Source organism: Lithobates pipiens, unplaced genomic scaffold (genome assembly GCF_037356315.1).
Source record: "Lithobates pipiens isolate NorthernLeopardFrog02 unplaced genomic scaffold, aLitPip1_a1.2 Scaffold_10, whole genome shotgun sequence".
Lineage (NCBI taxonomy): Eukaryota > Metazoa > Chordata > Amphibia > Anura > Ranidae > Lithobates > Lithobates pipiens.
The window spans coordinates 31,921,018-31,935,692 of NW_027507686.1; positions in this window are offsets into that span (position 1 = coordinate 31,921,018).

Below are 14,675 nucleotides of genomic sequence, written 5' to 3' on the forward strand. Positions count from 1 at the left end.
ATTGGTGTCAGTGGGAAGAAGGGTTCTCCATCATTGGTGTCAGTGGGAGGAATAGTGCCCCATCATTGGTGTCATTGGGAGAAATGGTTCTCCATTAATGGTGGCAGTGTATAGAATGGTGCCCCAAGGTCTGGATATAGGCAAGCAAAGGGCCACATTGGCCCCATGGGCTGAAGTTTGGAGACCACTGCTCTACATTATTAAAACCTATCAAATAAAAATGTACGAATACCCCTAAAATTACCCCTTTTTTGGAAAGTAGAAGTTTAGTGAAAAAAAAAGTTTTTTAAAATAAAGTTACTTAAAGCACTTAAAATATGCCCTCCAAAAATGTTTGACACCCCCAACTCCACATACATGCACATACAAATGTAAACACATGTCAGGGGCACCTGCGCATGAAAGCATTGATACACATTAATGTGCTGCCTATGGAGAATATAGAGTACCAAAGTTTGTTGGCCTTTCAGGGATGCACCCAACTTTAGGGCTTGACATGTGGGGTATCAATTTAGGCAGCACAACCTCATTCTTTATTTTTTTTTCTAAAAAAAATGGGTCATATATTGTGTTTGTGTGCCCTAAACTTTTTATTTTATTTTGGATAGAGTAAGGGAGGGTTATAACCCCTGTAAGCTTTACTTTTGCCAGCTTTGTCCCATTGGGGCGATTTCTCTTCACTTCTTGTCCCATAGCCAAACAGGAAGTGAAAGAAAATCCCTGCAAAATAAGGGGATTCCTTTGGGTCCCCCAGATCACCAGAACTAGTGTCCCAATTAGAGGATTTCCCCTCTTTTACTTTTCTGGGGACAACCCAAAAATTGGGATTTTCTTTTACTGACAATGATAATGGCTTGGACTCACAGGCTGCCATGGCTGGTCTCAATGGAAACCTGTCTTTGGATTATCCTCACAGGCCACCATAGCTGGTATCCATGGAAACACTGCTCACTCTCCCTGGGTTGAATTCTCAAGCCACCATAGTGTGTGTCTCTATGGAAACCCTGACTACTCTCATTGGATTGGACATATAGGGCGCCATAGATGGTCTCCATGGAAACCATGACCACTTCAAATGAATTCGACTTATAGGCCACCATAGATGGTCTCTATAAAGATGCTTTAAACTTAAAATAGAACTATAGGCAAAATATTTTTTTTGTCTGTTGGATAGAGGTTATAACCCCAGTAAGCTTTACTTTTTCCGTCTTTGTCCCAACAGGAAGTGAGAGAAAATCCCTGCAAAATAAGGGGATTCCTTGGGGTCCCCCAGATGACCAGAGCTAGTGTCCCCATTAGAGGATTTCCCCTCTATTACTTTTCTTTTCTAATCCCTCTACACTCTATCCAAAACTTAAAAAAAAGTTTTGTCTTTAGTTATACTTTAACTCTAGTGTGTTTTTACTGACATTTTGCCCTTGATAAACTGCTGTTCTAATATTATAGCACTGGCAGTGAAAGGGTTAATGTCTCCCTCTTTCAGAAAATCTCCTATGTAGTCAAGGGGCCCCAGAAAATATAAAACAAACTTTAAAGCTTTGTAAAATGTTCATTAGATTTATTATCATACGTGTAGGTGATGTGAGCGCCTCCTGGAAGCCTGGCTGAAAAACTGGCAGATGGCAAACCCCATGTCCTGCTATGCTGCTAGGACGTAAAAAAATATGTTTTTCGCTCCTGTAATGAAGTGCCTGCGCCACCGTTATAAGTCGCATCATAAAGTAATTGGACCCCATAGGAAATAATGGGATTCCTGCTGCTATGCATTGCCGTGTGATGGCTGAAGTGCTTCAAACCGCAGATATGAACGCGGCCTAAACCAACGCATAACTAAGAAGTGGGCGGAGTCAGGTTTAATTTTGTGGCAGTGATAGGCAGTGAGAGAGGAATAAATTACTTGGGCTGGAACATTGTGGTAAATCTGTTGTACAATTTGTCTACTACTTCTGTATAACATGGCCTTGTTGTGTCCCCCATTGTCCGCCATTGTGTTTATAAAATATTTTTATTATTTCGTTTTCATGTGGCACTGGCTCTGGACACTTTCTTCGTTATACCTTCCCTTGATTGGCCTCACAGGTCACCATAGCTGGTCTCCATGGAAACCCTGACCATTCTCCTTGGATTGGACTCACAGGCCAACATAGCTGGTCTCCATGGAAACACTACCCACTCTCACTGGATTGGATTCACAGGCATCATAGCTGATCTCCATAGAAACACTGCCCACTCTCACTGGATTGGACTCACAGGCACTATAGCTGGTCTCCATGGAAACACTACCCACTCTCACTGGATTGGATTCACAGGCCAACATAGCTGGTCTCCATGGAAACACTACCCACTCTCACTGGATTGGATTCACAGGCCAACATAGCTGGTCTCCATGGAAACACTACCCACTCTCACTGGATTGGATTCACTGGCACCATAGCTGATCTCCATAGAAACACTACCCACTCTCACTGGATTGAATTCACTGGCACCATAGCTAGTCTCCATAGACACACTAGACACACTACCCACTCTCACTGGATTGGACTCACAGGCACTATAGCTGGTCTCCATGGAAACACTACCCACTCTCACTGGATTGGATTCACAGGCCAACATAGCTGGTCTCCATGGAAACACTACCCACTCTCACTGGATTGGATTCACAGGCCAACATAGCTGGTCTCCATGGAAACACTACCCACTCTCACTGGATTGGATTCACTGGCACCATAGCTGATCTCCATAGAAACACTACCCACTCTCACTGGATTGAATTCACTGGCACCATAGCTAGTCTCCATAGACACACTAGACACACTACCCACTCTCACTGGATTGGACTCACAGGCACTATAGCTGGTCTCCATGGAAACACTACCCACTCTCACTGGATTGGACTCACAGGCCAACATAGCTGGTCTCCATGGAAACACTACCCACTCTCATTGGATTGGATTCACTGGAACCATAGCTGATCTCCATAGAAACACTACCCACTCTCACTGGATTGAATTCACTGGCACCATAGCTAGTCTCCATAGACACACTAGACACACTACCCACTCTCACTGGATTGGACTCACAGGCACTATAGCTGGTCACCATGGAAACACTACCCACTCTCACTGGATTGGACTCACAGGCACCATAGCTGATCTCCATGGAAACACTGCCCACTCTCACTGGATTGGACTCACAGGCACTATAGCTGGTCTCCATGGAAACACTACCCACTCTCACTGGATTGGATTCACAGGCCAACATAGCTGGTCTCCATGGAAACACTACCCACTCTCACTGGATTGGATTCACAGGCCAACATAGCTGGTCTCCATGGAAACACTACCCACTCTCACTGGATTGGATTCACTGGCACCATAGCTGATCTCCATAGAAACACTACCCACTCTCACTGGATTGAATTCACTGGCACCATAGCTAGTCTCCATAGACACACTAGACACACTACCCACTCTCACTGGATTGGACTCACAGGCACTATAGCTGGTCTCCATGGAAACACTACCCACTCTCACTGGATTGGATTCACAGGCCAACATAGCTGGTCTCCATGGAAACACTACCCACTCTCACTGGATTGGATTCACAGGCCAACATAGCTGGTCTCCATGGAAACACTACCCACTCTCACTGGATTGGATTCACTGGCACCATAGCTGATCTCCATAGAAACACTACCCACTCTCACTGGATTGAATTCACTGGCACCATAGCTAGTCTCCATAGACACACTAGACACACTACCCACTCTCACTGGATTGGACTCACAGGCACTATAGCTGGTCTCCATGGAAACACTACCCACTCTCACTGGATTGGACTCACAGGCCAACATAGCTGGTCTCCATGGAAACACTACCCACTCTCATTGGATTGGATTCACTGGAACCATAGCTGATCTCCATAGAAACACTACCCACTCTCACTGGATTGAATTCACTGGCACCATAGCTAGTCTCCATAGACACACTAGACACACTACCCACTCTCACTGGATTGGACTAACAGGCACTATAGCTGGTCACCATGGAAACACTACCCACTCTCACTGGATTGGACTCACAGGCACCATAGCTGATCTCCATGGAAACACTGCCCACTCTCACTGGATTGGACTCCCAGGCACCATAGCTAGTCTCCATGGAAACCCTGACTATTCTCCTTGGACTGGACTCACAGACCACTGCAGCTGGTCTCCATGGAAACCTTGCTCACTTACCTTGGATTGGCCACACTGGTCACCATAGCTAGGCTCCATGGTCTGCCCTCTTTCCCTGAATTATCCACACAGGTCGCCACAGCTGGTCTCAATGGAAACTCCCAGCACTATCCTTGGGTTGGACTCACAGGCCGCCATAGCTGTCCTCCATGGAAATACTGCCCACCCTCCCTGGCTGGAAATCACAGGCTGCCATGGCTGGTCTCTATGGAAACCTGTCCTTGGATTATCCTCACAGGCCGCCATAGCTGGTATCCATGGAAACACTGCTCACTCTCCCTGGGTTGGATTCTCAAGCCATCATAGCGTGTCTCTATGGAAACCCTGACCACTCTGGACAAATAGGATGCCATAGATAGTCTCCATGGAAACCTTGACCACTCTCCATGAATTAGACGTATAGGCCGCCATAGCTGGTCTCTATGAAGATGGGATCCCCTGAGATACAGAAGAATGGCTCCTCTTTGTGTACAGTAAGTCTGGACAGCAGAGACAGTGTGGTGGAGGGACATCTCTCAGATCACAATGACAGCGCCTGTACCTTTAAGTCAGCAATGGCGGAGCCAATATTTCCATCCTCATAGGTTAAAATAGAATATGAGAGAAATACACAACTTGTCATTGCTCACCAGATTCTGAAAATGTGTATGTAATCCCCAAATCTATATTTATTATGTCTGACATCAAGTCTCTCTGTATACAGTTTTCTTAAAGTGGAACTAAACCCTTCTCTCCTTTACAGCCAGGGGGGCTGCCATCTCAGCCTCTGTTTGTTTTGCAGCTGCCATGATGCTGCACATGTGATCAGTTATGGCACCAGTCATTTGATGACTTGACTGTTCCGTTGAAAGCACAAGCAACTGTGTCAATTAGCATTATTGACACGCTTTGAATGTAACTGTTGGGAATCCGTTAAATTGATGGGTTTAGGCCACTTTAAGCAAATCCTTCTGTGTGAATCTTTTGCAGAGTTTCTTACCTGGAGATCCTGCCAGTAACAGACCTTCCTAATGGGAACTTACAATGCTAAGACACTGCTTTGCAATTAGCAGCAGTGTTGTCGGCCTGCTGTGTGCACTCTGCTATTTGGCCATTGGGCTGTCTATCATGTATACAACCCAACAGCCAACTGAAGTAGCTTCCATGGCAAGGTGACAACGCTGATGTAAATTGTGGCTTAGGGTTGTCATCCTGCAATAGGAAGTGCTGCTGCTGGCAGGGCCTCCAGGTAAGAAACTTTGTAAAATTCAATTTATTATTTGTAGCACTAACCCCCGAAGGAGTTGCTGGTTAGATTTGGGCTTACCGTTACTTTCTGTCTTCCTCGTTGCACATCTAGGGGTGTCCCATGGCAAATGGCACAGTAACTTGAGAGGCCGACAACAGATCCACTTGAATGAATTTTATTTGCAAACGTAGATAATGAACAGTCTCTTAAATTGGGATCAGAGGGTTGTAAAGGGAATTCAGGTACTCTTAGCATCAAAGTCAAAATGTTTAAGAACTTGCTTACTTTGACTGCATCCAGAGAATAGCCATTCGCAGGGGCGGACTGCCAATTCAGCCGCTCGGGCACTGCCTGAGGGCCACTAGGGGGCCCCATCAGGGTTGCCAGCATGGCCGGTGCTACCACTAGAAGGACTAGGCAGCCGCCTAGGGCGCACTTCCGCCTAGGGCGCCTGGCCACTGGTGACCCTCTTCCCTCTGTCTGCAGCCAGCAACTATGTCTATCTCAACACAGCAGGCAACCGCTCCCGAGGCCCTCCGTACAGTCTCAGAGGCGCAGTGGCGGCGGGTGGAGAACTCTGGTGCTGCCTGTGACCCATCTAAAGGGATGCCGGGAATGCTTTTCGCCGGTGTTCTCACTTCATCCACAGTACATCAGAGCGGAGAACAGATATCCACTAACCCTGATCACTGGAGGAGGAGGGCGGGGGACTGAGCACACTCCACCTCTCCTTCCTGAGATCATACTCAGTCTGGTGCCGGTTGGAGCTCTGTGGGAATCCACTGATGAGAGCCGCATGTGTGATCTCCTGAGAGCTGGAGAGACACAGAGTCCTCCCGCTGGTTGTCATCCGCAGCTGCCTGACTACCCATCACCATGGGGTAAGTGTGTGCCAGGACACCCCCCCACCTGTATATGGTTCAGTCCTCCCACTATCACCTCTATGCAACTTTCTCTACTTTTGGTCACCGATGTGTAATGATGGGGGGGAGTCACCCTGTGTGGTAATATGTAATAATGGGGTTCCTCCTGTGTAGTGATGGAGGGGTCTACCCTGTGTATTAATGTGGGGTTATCTGTAATAATGGGGGCAACTCTGTGCAGTAATTAAGGGGTCACCCCCGTGTAATAATGTGGGGTCACCTCTGTGTAGCGATGTGTAATAATGGGGGTCAACTATTGTGTAGTGATGAGGGTTACCCCTGTTTATTAATGTGGGGTCATCGCTATGTATAAATGTAGGGTCACCCCATGTGTACTGATATGTAATAATGGGGTCACCCCATGTGTAGTGATAGGGGGGGTCACATTCCCTTTTCACTTTATTGAGGACTTGCTCCCCCCAAGGTGTATCAGAGTGTGTGTGTGTTCCCACTTATCGTGTTTTAGTGCCGGTTCACACTTGTGCGATGCCAGACATTGCATGTAATTCGCAGCGCACTGCTGTTCACATTACATGTGATGTCTGTGCGGGTGCGATGTCAGCCATACAGATAGTATGGCTGATAGCGCACCACATTCGGTCCAAACATGCACAGGACCCTTTTTTCTGTTCGGACCAGAATCAGATCGCATGTGTGTTCACACATATGCGATCCGATTCATGTCCAAACTGTCAGTTCGCAGTGCGATATGTGAGCTGAAATGGGGGTGTCGTTAACATATAATGACACTCCCCAGCAGTTCGCATATGGCAGTGTGAACTGCCGTGCGTGTCGAGTGCGATGCGGGAACCCGCAGTTGATTTGCACGGTTCTCGCATCGCACTAGTGTGAACCGGCACTTAAGGAAGCCTATTAATATCAATGGGCAGCCGTGTTTGCGTGAAATGCATTATATTGCAGTGCGGACTGTTTTGGTGGGTATGAATACAAGTGTGTTTGCTGCATGTGTGGGGATGCCATTAAAAAAAAAAAAAATCAATGGATCCCATAAATTTCTGTATTTTCATGTGGTGTGGGAAAAGTGCAGAAATCATACAATTTGGTATCGTACGAAGAAATTTTTCAAGCATGTCCGATCGTATTTATCAGATGAACTGTCATGATTGGCTCTGGAACGCTGTGTACAATCAGATTATCGTACGATCGATTCAAAAGCAATATTTTTTGTTCTGATCATGTGTATGGGGGCTTAAATAAACAAAAATATTGACTACCTGCTGCTGCCTCTGCAGCTGAAGAGGGTAGCAGTTGAGTGCTCAACCATGGAGATTTATAGTTATGTAGCAGGAGCAGGGCCGGTGCTACCACTAGGCAAACTAAACAGCCCCCTAGGGCGCACTGTTGCCTAGGGGCACCTGGCCACTGGTGTTCCTACTCTTTTCTCTCTGCAGCAAGCAAATTAGCCTCAGCATCACCAGGCCGCCACTGCTCCATTTGCAAAAAGTGTCAGAGGCGCAGCGTTGGCAGAGGACTGTGTCTGTGTCCCAACTCCTGAATGAATGCAAGCAAGCAAACATTCATTGGTAGGCTGCATTGATGGGCGCTTCATGAAAAAGGTGGGGTATACATGGGCAGGGCAAAGGGGGTGGGGTCAGGGGTGGAGCCAAGGGGGCGGCAAAATTAGGTTTCGCCTAGGGTGTCAAAAATCCTTGCACCAGCCCTGGTTGCCAGCCTCAGTAAAACCAGGGACAGTATGTAAAAATCCTGAGATTATAGCTGCCCCACCTCTACAGTACCTTCTCAGCCAATAGAAACATGTCTGTGTATACTGTGTGTACATGTATGTGTATACTGTGTGATTGTATACTGTGTGTGTGTATACTGTGTGGCCCCATAATCTCTGATTGCCTGGGGGCCCCATAATCTCTTATTGCCCGGGGGCCCCATGAGTTGTCAGTCCGCCCCTGACCATTCGCAACTGGATGATCACTCAGGTTGGACAGTCCCTCTCTCACAAGGCCTAGCAGCCAACAAGATGCTTACTCAGGAACAAGTCTCTGCCACAGACCTTGCTGTAGAATGTAAAAGATAATGTCTCTGCCACAGACATTGTTGTAGAACACGTAGGGAAACTTAAGCTTGAAAACACTTGTAGGATATCTGGATCTTTCAGCCAGCTTGGCGATATCCACAAAACCGGATTCTATCGGGTACTTTAGCCCTTCCAGGCTCTTACTAAGAAACCAACCCATACGTGGTGTTCTTCTGAAGAGTCCTCCCCTGGAATGCTTGAAGTCACTGGGTCTCTCCCAAACCAGAGACGGCACCCAACCACCTCAGAATCCTTCTTTAGTTTCCTTGCCTCTGGCTAGCCAGCCCAGAGACATCAAAATCGTGTGGATCTGCACCCCAGGCCATAGCCATCCTGGGGGCTGGTCAGGAGGACCAGGACCATGAAGTCAGTACATCATTCTGGACCGGAACCACGTGATGTCCGCATCTTAAATACCCTCTCCCAGAAAGCACATTGAGAACGTCACTCCCACTGGCTCCGAGAGAGAGTAACTAAAGCACCTAACCAGACCATAGTTCCATGCCTGTCAGAAGAGACAGTGCCCTTTGTGGCCAGGCTGAACATTTTACTGTCCAGTCAGACTAATGCTGAAGTCTAATTTAGATAATTGTACCCAAACCAAACTGCAGTTCAGGCATAACTTTAACTTTGGAAAAACCCATAGCGCGTGCTCTTCAGGAGCCGCCGCTACATATTTATAAACTGTATACAGTACAATGAGATATGATGGCAGATATACTAGGGGTGTTGAATTTAATTGCAGAATCGATGCTGCGACTGACATAATCGATTTGGGGTGACGTCATCTGCATGCCACGCTGTGCCCTGCCTCTGCGAACGGAGCTGAAAGCAGCCAAAAGGCGCTGTGCCCCGCCTCTCCACACTGAGCCGAACTGAGCCAAGGGCGTTAGCGGCGCCCTCATTTTCTGCCTCCCGCTGATGTCCTCCCCAGCCGCATTGATGTGTGTTTAGCTGGCTACTACAAGAGAAGAGACATGTGGAGCAAATGTCCCCGACTCCTGGTCTCCAGAGATTCCTCCTCGGCTCGCTGTCACATAGGCTGCTGCGGGTCACCTAAGCCAGCGTCCCGCACTTGTCCTCCTCACAACAGGCTGCTGCGGGTAGTGGGAGACCCGAGCGAGCCAGAAGAATACTGGATGTCCACACTTGTCCTCCTCACAGGCTGCAGGGAGAAACCAGTGCACACTGTCATCATCATCATAATCATCATCATCATCATCCTCATCGGGTACTTAAGTCAGACACATATCTGATGCACCATTATGTACAACTTTTTCATGAATTATGGTTTATGCATGTCTTATCGTCTTAGTGATTGATTCACATCACAATTTCATTGATACCTTTTTTTGTATGATTTATGGCTTTGCTCATAACTGACCCCACACAAGCAGCCATGCATGGGGCAGTGATGAGCAAAACCATAAATCATACAAAAAAAGGTATCAATGAAATTGTGATGTGAATCAATCACTAAGACAATAAGACATGCATAAACCATAATTCATGAAATGGCATATATTGTCGTTTGGGGGATTTTATGGGGACATTGTCCGCGGTCTCTGACCCTCTCTTGTATCATGCCTACAGTCTCTGACCCTCTCTTGTATCATGCCTGCAGTCTCTGACCTTCTCTTGTATCATGTCCGCAGTCTCTATACATCTCTGGTATCATGCCTGCAGTCTCTGTCCATCTCTGGTATCATGTCAGCAGTCTCTGTCCATCTCTTGTATCGTGTCCACAGTCTTTGTCCATCTCTTGTATCATCTGCAGTCTCTGACCCTCTCTTGTATCATGCCTGCAGTCTCTTTCAATCCCTTGTATCATGCCTGCAATATCTTTCCATCTCTTTTATCATGTCTGCAGTCTCTGTCCATCTCTTGTATCAAGTCTGCAGTCTCTGTCCATCTCTGGTATCATGTCAGCAGTCTCTGTCCATCTCTTGTATCATGTCCGCAGTCTCTGTCCATCTCTTGTATCATGCCTGCAGTCTCTGTCCATCTCTTGTATCATGTCCACAGTCTCTGTCCATCTCTTGTATCATCTGCAGTCTCTGACCCTCTCTTGTATCATGCCTGCAGTCTCTTTCAATCTCTTGTATCATGCCTGCAATATCTGTCCATCTCTTTTATCATGTCTGCAGTCTCTGTCCATCTCTTGTATCATGTCTGCAGTCTCTGTCCATCTCAGGTATCTTGTTCGCAGTCTCTTTCCATCTCTGGTATAATTTCCACAGTCTCTGACCCTCTCTTGTATCATGTCCACAATCTCTGACCCTCTCTTGTATCGTGTCCGCTGTGTTTACACTTTGCTACAATCAGGGAGTGTTGTCTTTTTTGTTTTCAAGAACAGATAAACTTTAAAAAATTGAGTTCTTCTGACTGCTTGAATTTTGTGGATGAAAATCATGCGCAGTAATTGTGAAGCATCGCGGAATCAAATCGAATCGAATCGTGGACAGGATAATCATAATTGAATCGAATCGTGAGGCCAGTGAAGATGCGCACCCCTAAGATATACTCAATAATTGATTTCGGGTTTCCATACACTTAGGCTGGATTCACACCTATGCATTTTTTACTTTTTACATTTTGCAGATTTGCACTACAGATCGTGTTCCATAGGAAACAATGTTTAATGTTAAAAAATCACTAAAAATGCATAGGTGTGAAACCAGCCTTAGGGCCCTTTAACACTGATCAGTTTTTGATGCACTTTTGTTGTTTAACCCCTTGGTGCCAACTCCCGCCGGTCCTTTAAAGGGTTTGAACTGCCGGGAGGTGAGGCGGGATGGGGCTTATGGTCATGTGACCATAAGCCAATTAGAGCCTCAGAAACCCATTGAAATCCATGCATCTGGCGCCCCACATTTAAATTAGAGTGGATGGGGGTCTGCGCCCATGGTAAAGCCAGATAGTATGTAACTTCATTTACATTACTTAAAGAGGGATTTCACTGTAAAAAAAATTATTAAAAGCCAGCAGCTACAAATACTGCAGCTGCTGACTTTTAATAAATGGACACTCACCTGTCCCGGGGTCCAGCGATGTCGGCAGCCGAGGCCGATCGATCTCTCGGCTCTCGGCTGCTGCCGCCGCCTTTCTTTGTGAGGGAATCAGGAAGTGAAGCATTGCAGCTTCACTTCCTGGTTCCCTACTGCGAATGCGCGAGTCACACAGCGCAATAGGAATGGTCCGCGCTGTCTCTGGGACCCGTGTGTGTCCCAGCAGACAGCGCTCTGGGGCATGAAGAGGCATAGACTCCCGTGGGAGTCTATGCCCGGAAGTGGGTGCAAATACCTGTCTTAGACAGATATCTGCACCCCCCTCCCCCCTGAAGGTGCCAACTGTGACACCGGAGGGGGGGAGGGTTCCGATGAGCGGAAGTTCCACTTTAGGGTGGAACCCTGCTTTAAGTTGCCTGGCTGTCTTTAGCTTCAACACATTTATAGCCTTTCACTCAAAGCAACCCGGAAGGGGGGAAAGAGGAGAAGAATCTGGCAACGCTGCAGGGGGCAGGCAGAAGAGGAACGGTGTCTGAAGTAAGACAGTACAGTCGGCCCTCCTACTCAGCAGGCACCCAGGCCCCCCTTTTGAACTGATGGAGCCGGGCCCAGTACAGGAGGGCTGGCTGTACTGCCTTATCAGCAGCCCCGGTGACAGCCTTAGCTGTCAGAGAAGACATGAAGGGCAGGCCACTGCTGGAGCATGGGGGGAGTGCCATCCACTAGATGGGAGGATCAGGTAAATAAAACTGCTTCCCTTTAGACTATACGAGCAATAAACCTTCATGGTGTGGACGCAACCCCGCTGCAAGGGATCACTTTCAAATTTCCCAGAGTTGGGTTTTAAAGTAAATGTCACTTTATACAACAAGTGCTCATACCTCCCAACTTTTTGAGATGGGAACGAGGAACAACTGTTAGCAAAAGTATTTAGGCATAGGACACACCCTCTGTCATGCCCCCTTAAAAGAGAATTACACAAAAAAAAAAAATAGTTAAACCCACCAGTGCTTTATTTCCCCTCTACTATTCCTTTATTTTGGCTTCTGAAATGTACAAATGCAGCAAATTTGAAATTGGATGAAAGTTTTAGCACTGGGAAACACATTTTGAAAGATAAAAGGGTACATGGTATATATAACTGCATAGATCAGAGCAAAATGAGGGACAAATGAGGAGGAAAGAGGGACAGAGGGACTTTATACCAAATCAGGGACAGTTGGGAGCTGACGGGTATTACATGAAGGCAAAGAGAGGAGTTTATACTTGGGTGCTGCAGAGTCAGTTCCTTCAATCCACTTGAATCCTGGACTTCTCTGATTGTGATGGTGTTATTAAACTAGGTATAGTAGGGTTATATGTGGGTGTTTTATTCATTTTTAATATGAATTTAATACAAATTTGACAGTATTACCCTTTTATTATACTTTTATTATGTGGGAACAAGAGGATGGTGTTTATTCATTTTTCCCTCTTTGGATAATTGAGAGAATTGGAGTCCAATTGATGTGAACCAAACAGCACCATACAGATGATATAACAGACACCCTGGAGCTGCTATTGCTATGGAGTTGAGGTCTTCCTAGTGAGTGGTGTGTTAGGGTTACTCGCCACTAGTTGCCCCACCCAACCCTTAACCTAATCCCGCCATCATAAATTATCTCATGAAATGACACTTAAATGTTTTATGCAGAATTAAGTTACAAAAATACATTTTAACAACAACTTTATCAGTTCCCCTCAGCACAGCCTCATCAGTGCCCTTCAATGCAGGCTCACCTGTGCCCATTAATGCAGCATGACCTGTGCCCATCATTGCAGCCTCACCTTGCCCCACAGTGCAGCCTCACTTTGCCCCCATTGCAGCCTCACTTTGCCCCCATTGCAGCCTCACTTTGTCCCCATTGCAGCCTCACTGTGCCCCACATTGTAGCCTCACTGTGCCCCACATTGCAGCCTCACTGTGCCCCACATTGCAGCCTCACTTTGACCCCATTGCAGCCTCACTTTGACCCCATTGCAGCCTCACTTTGACCCCATTGCAGTCTCACTGTGCCCCCATTGCAGCCTTGCCAGGGCGGAGGAAGTGGGAAAGGACTGGGGTGGCCGGATCGTGACTGGAGAGGAGAGCAGAGCGATAAAACACGCTGTAACAGCTTACATTGAAACTGTCTCCTTTCTGCTCACTCTCACACAGCCCCGCCTCCTCCTAACCCCGCACCTGTAATAGACAGAATGCATCCCAGCATTGGACCTGCACTCTGTATATTACAGGCGCAGGGTTAGGAGGAGACGGGGCTGTGTGAGTGTGAGGAGAGCGGTGACAGTTTCAATGTAAGCTGTTACAGTGTGTTTTACCGCTCGGAGATCCCGCGGGTCTCCTCTAACTCCATGCACTCTTCCACCGGGAGAATGGCTCCCGGTCAACCCCGCCCACCAGCGGTGTTCACCCCCCACTCCCAGGCAGCACAGCTCCTCGCCAGCCCTCATTTTCCACTTACAAAACAAGTAGGCAAGTGGAAAATTTGAGGGCTGGTTTAAGGCATTGCTGCATCCCACTGCTAGTCTCTGGAGGTTTGGAGTGAGATTTAGTGATGTCACTAGTGTTCTTCTGACTGTCCTCCTTGCTGGAGGTTTTAACATGAGAAACCAGACCCCTGCCTCTACCAAGATGGCCGCCTCCACATGGAAACAGTGCAGAACAAGGCATTGCAAGGCAACAAAAGTGAGTACACCCCTAAGTGAAAATGTCCAAATTGGGCCCAATTAGCCATTTTCCCTCCCGGTGTCATGTGACTCCTTAGTGTTACAAGGTCACAGGTGTGAATGAGGAGCAGGTGTGTTAAATTTGTTTCTATCGCTGTCATGCTCTCATACTGGTCACTGGAAGTTCAACATGGCACCTCATGGCAAAGAACTCTCTGAGGATCTGAAAAAAGAATTGTTGCTTTACATAAAGATGGCCCAAGCTATAAGAAGATTGCCAAGACCCTGAAACTGAGCTGCAGCACGGTGGCCAAGACCATACATCGGTCTAATAGGACAGATTCCACTCAGAACAGACCTCTCCATGGTCTACCAAAGAAGTTGTGTGCATGTACTCGGCGTCATAGCCAGAGGTTGTCTTTAGGAAATAGACGTATGAACGCTGCCAGCATTGCTGCAGAGGTTGAAGGGTGGTGGGGTCAGCCTGTGAGTGCTCAGACCATACACCGCACACTGCATC